The sequence below is a fragment of the Anopheles aquasalis genome, chromosome X (assembly GCF_943734665.1).
Source record: "Anopheles aquasalis chromosome X, idAnoAquaMG_Q_19, whole genome shotgun sequence".
NCBI classification, from domain to species: domain Eukaryota; kingdom Metazoa; phylum Arthropoda; class Insecta; order Diptera; family Culicidae; genus Anopheles; species Anopheles aquasalis.
The window spans coordinates 7,902,871-7,910,596 of NC_064876.1; positions in this window are offsets into that span (position 1 = coordinate 7,902,871).

Consider the following 7,726-nt stretch of genomic DNA (forward strand, 5'->3'; position numbering starts at 1 on the left):
CTTTTGCCATGGGCAATGCATGCTACTGCAAAATATTATCGGCATGTTTCGGCTGTTCGGTGGATATGCTGTAGGGCTGTTTGATTATCGCCAGATCGTACCGAAGACAACGGCTAATCAAATGATGATACAAACCATTACAGCATGTGCTAGGATCAAGGGTAAAATTATGCTCTTCGGAAATCAAAAAGGCCCATCTGATTAGCCCAGACAGCCATCAATAGCAGCATTGTGGAGTGGCTACCGATTAGGAAAGCGATTAGGAAATGGTTCACCTTTCCGGTATCGAGGTGCACAGAAAAAATTGAGGCGATATACATAGACACCGATGCGGCAAAGCTGAACGGGGGCTGGGCAATGGGATGCGCCTGCTTTACTGTTCCATACGGTGACAACTTGCAGGACCTGGACCTGAACCGGGAGGCAATGACAATCAACCTGGTGCAAGGTCAATCTCTGCACCACTTTGGCCGCTTAAGAATATGATCACCGCTTATACATCTTACATCGAATCACGAGAGCCCTTCCTCCGGTGACATCGCGAGCTAACGCTCAGAATTGTAAGGAATCAAATTGAAAATGAGTCAACATGGAAATGGTTGAAATGGAATGGAGGGACATGTTTGATTGTTTGGTGAGAAATGGAAAAGGAATAATTTCAAACAATCATTTTTTCAAACGAGGCTCTGTAACCGGGCGGTTTAGCTATCAGAGCACATGGCTGGGAGTTATCAACCGCAGCAGCAATGTTCATGCCGTGAAGATAACAAAAATGTGTAGCTATCGAGCCTCTTTGATAAAGTAGCATTAGAATGACATGGAAGAGCATTTTTGTATGCTAGGAAAGGAGAAAAATAATGAAATTCAAAATAATCCTGCTTTCGTGCGTAGCTCTGTAACCGGGCCGCTTACCTAGTATAACCATAAATTGCTCATACCACCTAGTTTAGATTGGTCGATAAAATAACAGCGCTAATAAACGAATTTGTTTTTAAAGTAATAGGAGCTTTTAACCCTCATCAGTCCCTCCAGAATTGCATCGAATCGGTTCTTTTGTATGCGCGCGCATACACTCATTTTTCCAACCTGTTCCAAAAAATCCAAAACTAAAACTAATCACTTCTGATATTTTTTATTTATTCATTGGAATGTTCTTTATCGGAAAAAAATACTACAAGTCAATAATTCTTAAAATACTGTAGTAAAATTCGCAATTGTAAAATCATGTTTTTTGAGAAAAATGCGAAAAACCGTGAAAAAGTACATTTTTCAAGTGTTTCCTAATTTTTTTGGCACATTTCTTGCAAATATCATGTCGATGGTTAGCACAATCAAATTTTGCACACTTTCACAACGTGCAGCAAAAAAAATTTGGTTAGTTTAGTATGTGCAGACTTGACAACGGCCGATTTTGGGTGTTGGTGTCAAATGGCGAATCGGACGAACATTATGAGAAACATTAGCAGCATCACTATCAGTCGGTTTTGTTTTGCGTCTTACTATGTGTTAATAAACAAAAGCCATTCCCAATGTTTCGATAAACAGCCGACGACAAATATTATGGATGCTTTTTTATTTTTTTTCAGTCCGAAAACAATTCGGCGAGCGTAATAATAGCATAGTCATATTGCATACTACAGAGCCATTTGCCAACGATTTATTTTTCATTTGCAAGTAAAGGTTCTAGCCCATTGGTCCATGGTGTCAATTCTTCCTTTAGTCTTCTTGCAATTACTCAACTAAGTTTGGCTTTTTTCTTTTTTCATGATTGTTGATACCCACAGCACTATAGAACATGCTCGCCAAAGTAACAAATTGGTAATGACGGGGGATATACGGCAACATAATGGCTAGTAATTTGTGGTCATACATAGCTTCAGTAGAATATAATAGCTTTGTGCGCATATCAACCAAGGCTAATAGAATTGCTTTTTTATTTTCAGTAATTGTTCCCAAAGCCATACGATTTTTATTCAATTCTTCAGCCAAATCATATGAAATAGAAATTGTCGCAAGTTACACTTTGATCGGACATTCTTTTTTTGTCAAAACACAAAACAATGACGGCCTAAGTTGCTTTTGGGAGTGGTGTATCGATCACGACCATTATAAATTTGTGTATTGTGTGCATACCATCTTTTGAAACACATAAACCAAATTTGCCATGCCATATTTGGCAGATTTTGATGCAATATATTCACGAAACGGAGACCATCCACGAAATGGAACAAACTGTTCATCGACTGTAACATTTTTTCCTGGTTTGTAGATAGTGTTCAAATTATTATTGCACCTTTAGAACACATTTCTGATCGATCAGAATTTATCATAAATCAAACATTCCTCTAGATCATCATATCGGATGCAACCATGCAATCGCTTGAAGGTTTATAACGGCGTCGTAGCTCCAAATATTGCTCGATCAGTTTGAAATTTGAGCAACACGTTCACCATACCTGACAAGAGATGTTTTTTACCTGAAATCATTTTTTCAGAGCTTCAAAAATGATTTTTTTCGGCTAAATACATATGGTGGACGTATGTGTATGCGAACTCATACACAGGAACCGATTCGTAACTATTTCTGCTCAGGCGATACTACACATGCCTTAAATTTTTGAGTGATATATTTCTATTCTATGATCAAAATAAATCTATTTTGAAGAAATTCAGAAAATTTCATCGAGCCGTTTTTGAATAATTTGATTTTTTCGGACCAAATTGTATGCGCGCGAGTTAAAACATCTACTTAAGTTGTTTTTTATATTTTTTTTATTTACTAGACACGGGTGACCGTTCCTGATGAGGGTCTCTAACAGACTGTTCTTATTGCTACACATTGTCGAGGAATTGGGAATGGGGGAAGGAAGGAGGTAAGAGATGCCGCACGGCTCAGGTTGCAGCAGCGGAGTTAACTTGCCCCCCTCTATTGTTGAGGCTCCGTCCGAAACGCATCCGAGATCGTTGGTAACTCGAACGAGGGCTGTTGTGTTTCAGGTGTAGGTGCCGGTGCGTTTATGTTTATGGTGGTTCTTCTTCTAAGCCAGAATGCACCAACGACGAACACGATGATGACAATAATTGGTGTGCCGATCATATTGCTTAGTGACCAGGTCCAAGACCACGTTATGCTTTTGGTTTGCAAATTAATGTGGTTGATTTGCTTTCTTAGATCGGCATGTAGATCATGCAAATGCTCCAAGCTTAAGTTACTTATGTTGTATCTGTTTGATATTGGTACGCCATACAACGGCAAGTGGATCATTGTGCCTGGCATGGTTTTTTCTTCATTAGTAATCGGAGTGCTGTTGACCGAAAGTTGACAATTCTTGTACGATATCATTCGTCCGTGTTGATTAACACATGGTCGTTGTTTAGAGAAATAATCTCGAGTTTCGCGGGATTTAGCACATGGTCGCATATTGCAGATTGTTTCTCCAGGAGCTTCGGTATGCACAATGAGTCGTCGGGCTGAATCTCCGTTGTGTCGTATACATATTTATCAAGCGTCGTCACGATCCATTTTTGGGAAGTAGAGGAAAGGTAATAAGGATTGGGGACATGAATCTTCTTATTATTATTCCTTATTGCATAAACCTGGACTTTCCTGTAAACATCATTGTTTAACTTTGGAACGCTTGTGATTAAGATCAATTCGTCTTTATTGACGGCGACCTTAGTTGATGTGTATTGGAATGCCTCAACTGTACTGTGAACGAAAATCTTATTTTCCTTAAGATCATTTAGTATAATGTTCGTTTCCTCTTTACTTAATATTCTCGGGTTGGTTATCGACGACCTAGCTAAGCTGATGCTGTCTATGATAATATTTAATTTTTCTGTTACATATTTTAAGTTTAGAAGTATATTTAGTGCATGTAATTCAACAGACGTACTATTAAACAAAGCTATAGCATTTCGTACGTTTGCGAGGTTTTGATTAACCCTTTTCGTAAGATCCTTATTAATTATAACTTGACCGTTATTTCCAGAAATTAGGTCATTCATCGTTGAATTTATTATTTTCAAATCATTCGCATCGGGAGTACCAGCAATAAATTTCCATACGGTACCTAACGTGTCCCATCGTTTACTTCTGTAGCTTGGTATGGTTGATTTTAGTAGTTGATTAGCATTATAAAACTCTTCTTTAATTAAGTATGTAAACTGTGTTTCTTCAATTGATTCAAATTCTAAGAGTAGTGTTTTAATGACATTTTGAATGTCACCTATTCCAAAATGGTGTAAATAATATGTTTTTCCTATGCAAATCCTACCTTCTCCCTTGTCAAAAGCAAGGATAGGTGTTCTGTTAACGCTGGTTATCGTTATGTTTTGGCCTATGACGATGGGAAGGTATCTGTAAAATATATTCAATTATTATTTTACTTTTAAATCGTTCTTATGAATCTTCTTTCCATGATTGGTAGTTACAGTAGTCTTATTAATTTCTCTAATTTCTACCTTCTTATAGGGTTTTGCCTGTTTTAACCTACGTTTTGTTTTCATAAACGCTTCGGCGTCATTCGATATTGTAGCAGGTTTTTTATCTTTATTGTGAAATCCTATATCCTTTTCTTGTTTCTTTTTTAAGTTTAAAGTGACTTGCTGAAGAATTGAAGTAGTATTTGCAGAAGGTGTAATTATTTCCAAAGGAGTGAATCTTGTGCAAGAGTGTATCGATGTGTTGTATTTGTGCACCGATATGTTGATTAGGTCAATTACCCCTTTGTCTGGATTTTCTGTTTTTGTAATCCTATAAAGTTCCAATAAAGTAGAATGGAACCTTTCAACAACTCCATTCATTTCACTTCTTCCAGTGGCCGTTACATACGGTTTAATTCCGTAACGATTGAAAAAATCGATAATTTCTCCCGAGCTAAAAGCTTTTTCTCCATCCATGACTAATATGTCGGGTGGTTTATTTTTTAAAATAATGTCCGATAAAGCCGGAAGGACATCTACAGTGGCACGTGAATTAATTTCTTTCACTTGTGCAAACTTCGAAAATTTATCGACATAAGTCAAAAAATAGTGGTTTTCCAAAAACATAATGTCGATATGTGCTATCTCGAAAGGTTGTTTCGGGAGCGGTGTTTTTTGCAATGGATAATCGATAGGTTTTCTATCGTATTTACATTCGTTACATATCTGGCAATGTTTTATAAATCCTTTCAATTTTGAGGTCAACTTTGGGAAATAGAACCTTTTTATAATTTGTTGTTTGTTTTCTTCGACGCCTCTATGTGCTCTGTTATGCTCTTTGGCTATAAGATCCATTTGATCAGATGAGGATTCAACATCTTCTAGCATTTTTTGAGTGAATCGAATTTTCAAAATATTTTGCTGACTGAAGTTTTGTTTATATACTTCTTGAATTTTACCCATCAAAGACTCACTGGTGAATAGTCCATTTAATTTTGATGGATCAAAATGCGTTTTTAAAATATGCAAAAGATTTTGAGGACTAGTGTCTTGAATTTTAATATGCACCCGTTTGTACAATGGAAATGGATGAGTGACAAGTACAGCGTCCTCATCCCTCCTCCAAGACGACTTGGTTCCGAAAAGCGTTAATAGGTGCTTCGGTTGATGGTATAAAAAAAGAATCGCTATCCTCAGCTGAATGTTGAGTAGCAGTCATAGACAAAACTATGCGGCTTAAAGCGTCGGCTACTACATTAGTTTTTCCTGGTTTGTATATGATTTCGTAATCATGCTCTTCCAAATAAGACTTCCATCTTTTCAATTTCGCATTTGTGTTTTTAGCTGAGAGAGTAAAAGTCAGTGGTTGATGGTCAGTTAATATTTTAAATTTTGCCCCGTATAAATAGTTTCGAAATGTTTACAAAGCCCAAATGATGGCTAACATCTCTTTTTCAGGGACTGAATAAGATTCTTCCGCTTTATCCAATGTGCGGGATGCAAAATGTATCGGTCGATCGCTTCCAATTTGTCCCTGCGATAGTACTGCTCCTATCGCATAATTTGAAGCGTCTGTCGTCAAAATAAAAGGTTCACTATGATCAGGATATATTAAAATATCTGATGAACATAATATGGATTTTAATTTTTCAAAGCATTTAATCTCATCTGACGAAAGTGAAATTTTTTTGCTAGATGGAATGTTTTCTCCCTTTAAAAGGTTTGTCAAGGATTTCGCTATTTTAGCATAGTCCCTAATAAATTTCCTATAGTAATTCATCATTCCTAAGAATGACCTTAATTTTTTTATACTTACTGGGATAGGAAATTGTTTAATTTTCTCTATCTTCTTGGGGTTGGGTTTTATTCCTTCGTGGGATACTATATGCCCAAGATATTCTACTTCCTTATGCATGAATTCTGACTTATCCAGCTGAACCTTCAGATTTGCTGAATTGAGTGTCTTTAGAATCACATGTAGATTGTTAAGATGCTCGTCAATCGTTTTTCCGAACACGATTACATCGTCCATGTAAATATAACATATTTTACCAATATGTTTCCTAAGTATATCGTCTAATGCTCTTTGGAACACTGCCGGAGCATTCTTTAAACCGAAAGGCATTCGTGTGAACTCGTATTTACCGTTGTTCACTGAGAAAGCGGTTTTTTCGATATCTCGTTCATGCATCTTTATTTGGTGGAAACCTGATGCGAGATCTAAGGTTGAAAAATATGTTTGCCCTTTTAATTGTTCTAAGACATATTCGATTTCTGGGATCGGGTATCGATCACTTATTGTCTTTTCATTAAGTTTTTTATAATCCATAACTAATCTAAATTTAGGCTTGCCGGACGCATCGTTTTTCTTTGGCACGACCCATACAGGTGACGTCCAGGGAGATCTAGATGGTCTTATTATTCCATCCTGTAGCATCTGCTTTATTTGAAGGTTAACTTCATCTACGAATGCTGCAGGGTATGGATACACTCGCTGATGTATGGGAATATCATCAGTAGTATTAATTCTACATTCTATGTTTGTTGCACACGTCAATTGTGCGTTAGGTTCATGAAAAACAGATTTGTTTTCATTTAAAACCTTTATTAACCTATCCTTAGTAGTGTCTGCAAGGTGATCAGTTCGAAAATCTAAGATATTGTTTTGGTTTCCCTTTTCATATTTTTTTAGAGGGATTATCAATGGTGTTCCATTATCTGTCGTAATTTTCATTGTATTATTCAGAAATGAAATATCGGCATCTAAACTGTTTAAGATGGTTGTTCCGATTATGCCCACAAAAAATGGATGAAAATCGTGAACTATAAACTGGAACGACTGTATGCATTTTGGTGCAAAAAATTTTATGTCTATAGCAGTATTGGCATTAAAATTGCCACTTGCACTTCCTATTTTATGTGGCGAAATTGGATACGGTTTAGCTAAAATGTAGTTATGTGCGAGTTTCGTTGAAATGATATTTATGTTGGAACCGGTATCAATTACAAATGGAAATTCTCCCTTTGTTGTTTGAAAATTGATATAGGGGAGGAATGGTTTTACCAATTTGCGTTCCAATCTAAAAAATGTGTTTCGGATTGATTAGGCTGAACATTAAAATATTCTTGCCCACTTATATGTGTTTCGTTCAAGGGATTTGAACATGGCACATACTGTAACCGATTGTTGTCAGGGTGTTGAAAATTAGCTTGAGAATGTTTATTTGGTTGTTGGAAACCAGTGTGAGCATATGCGCTGGGCGGTTGCATATTATTGTCAACGTATGTGTTTTGCGGTTGA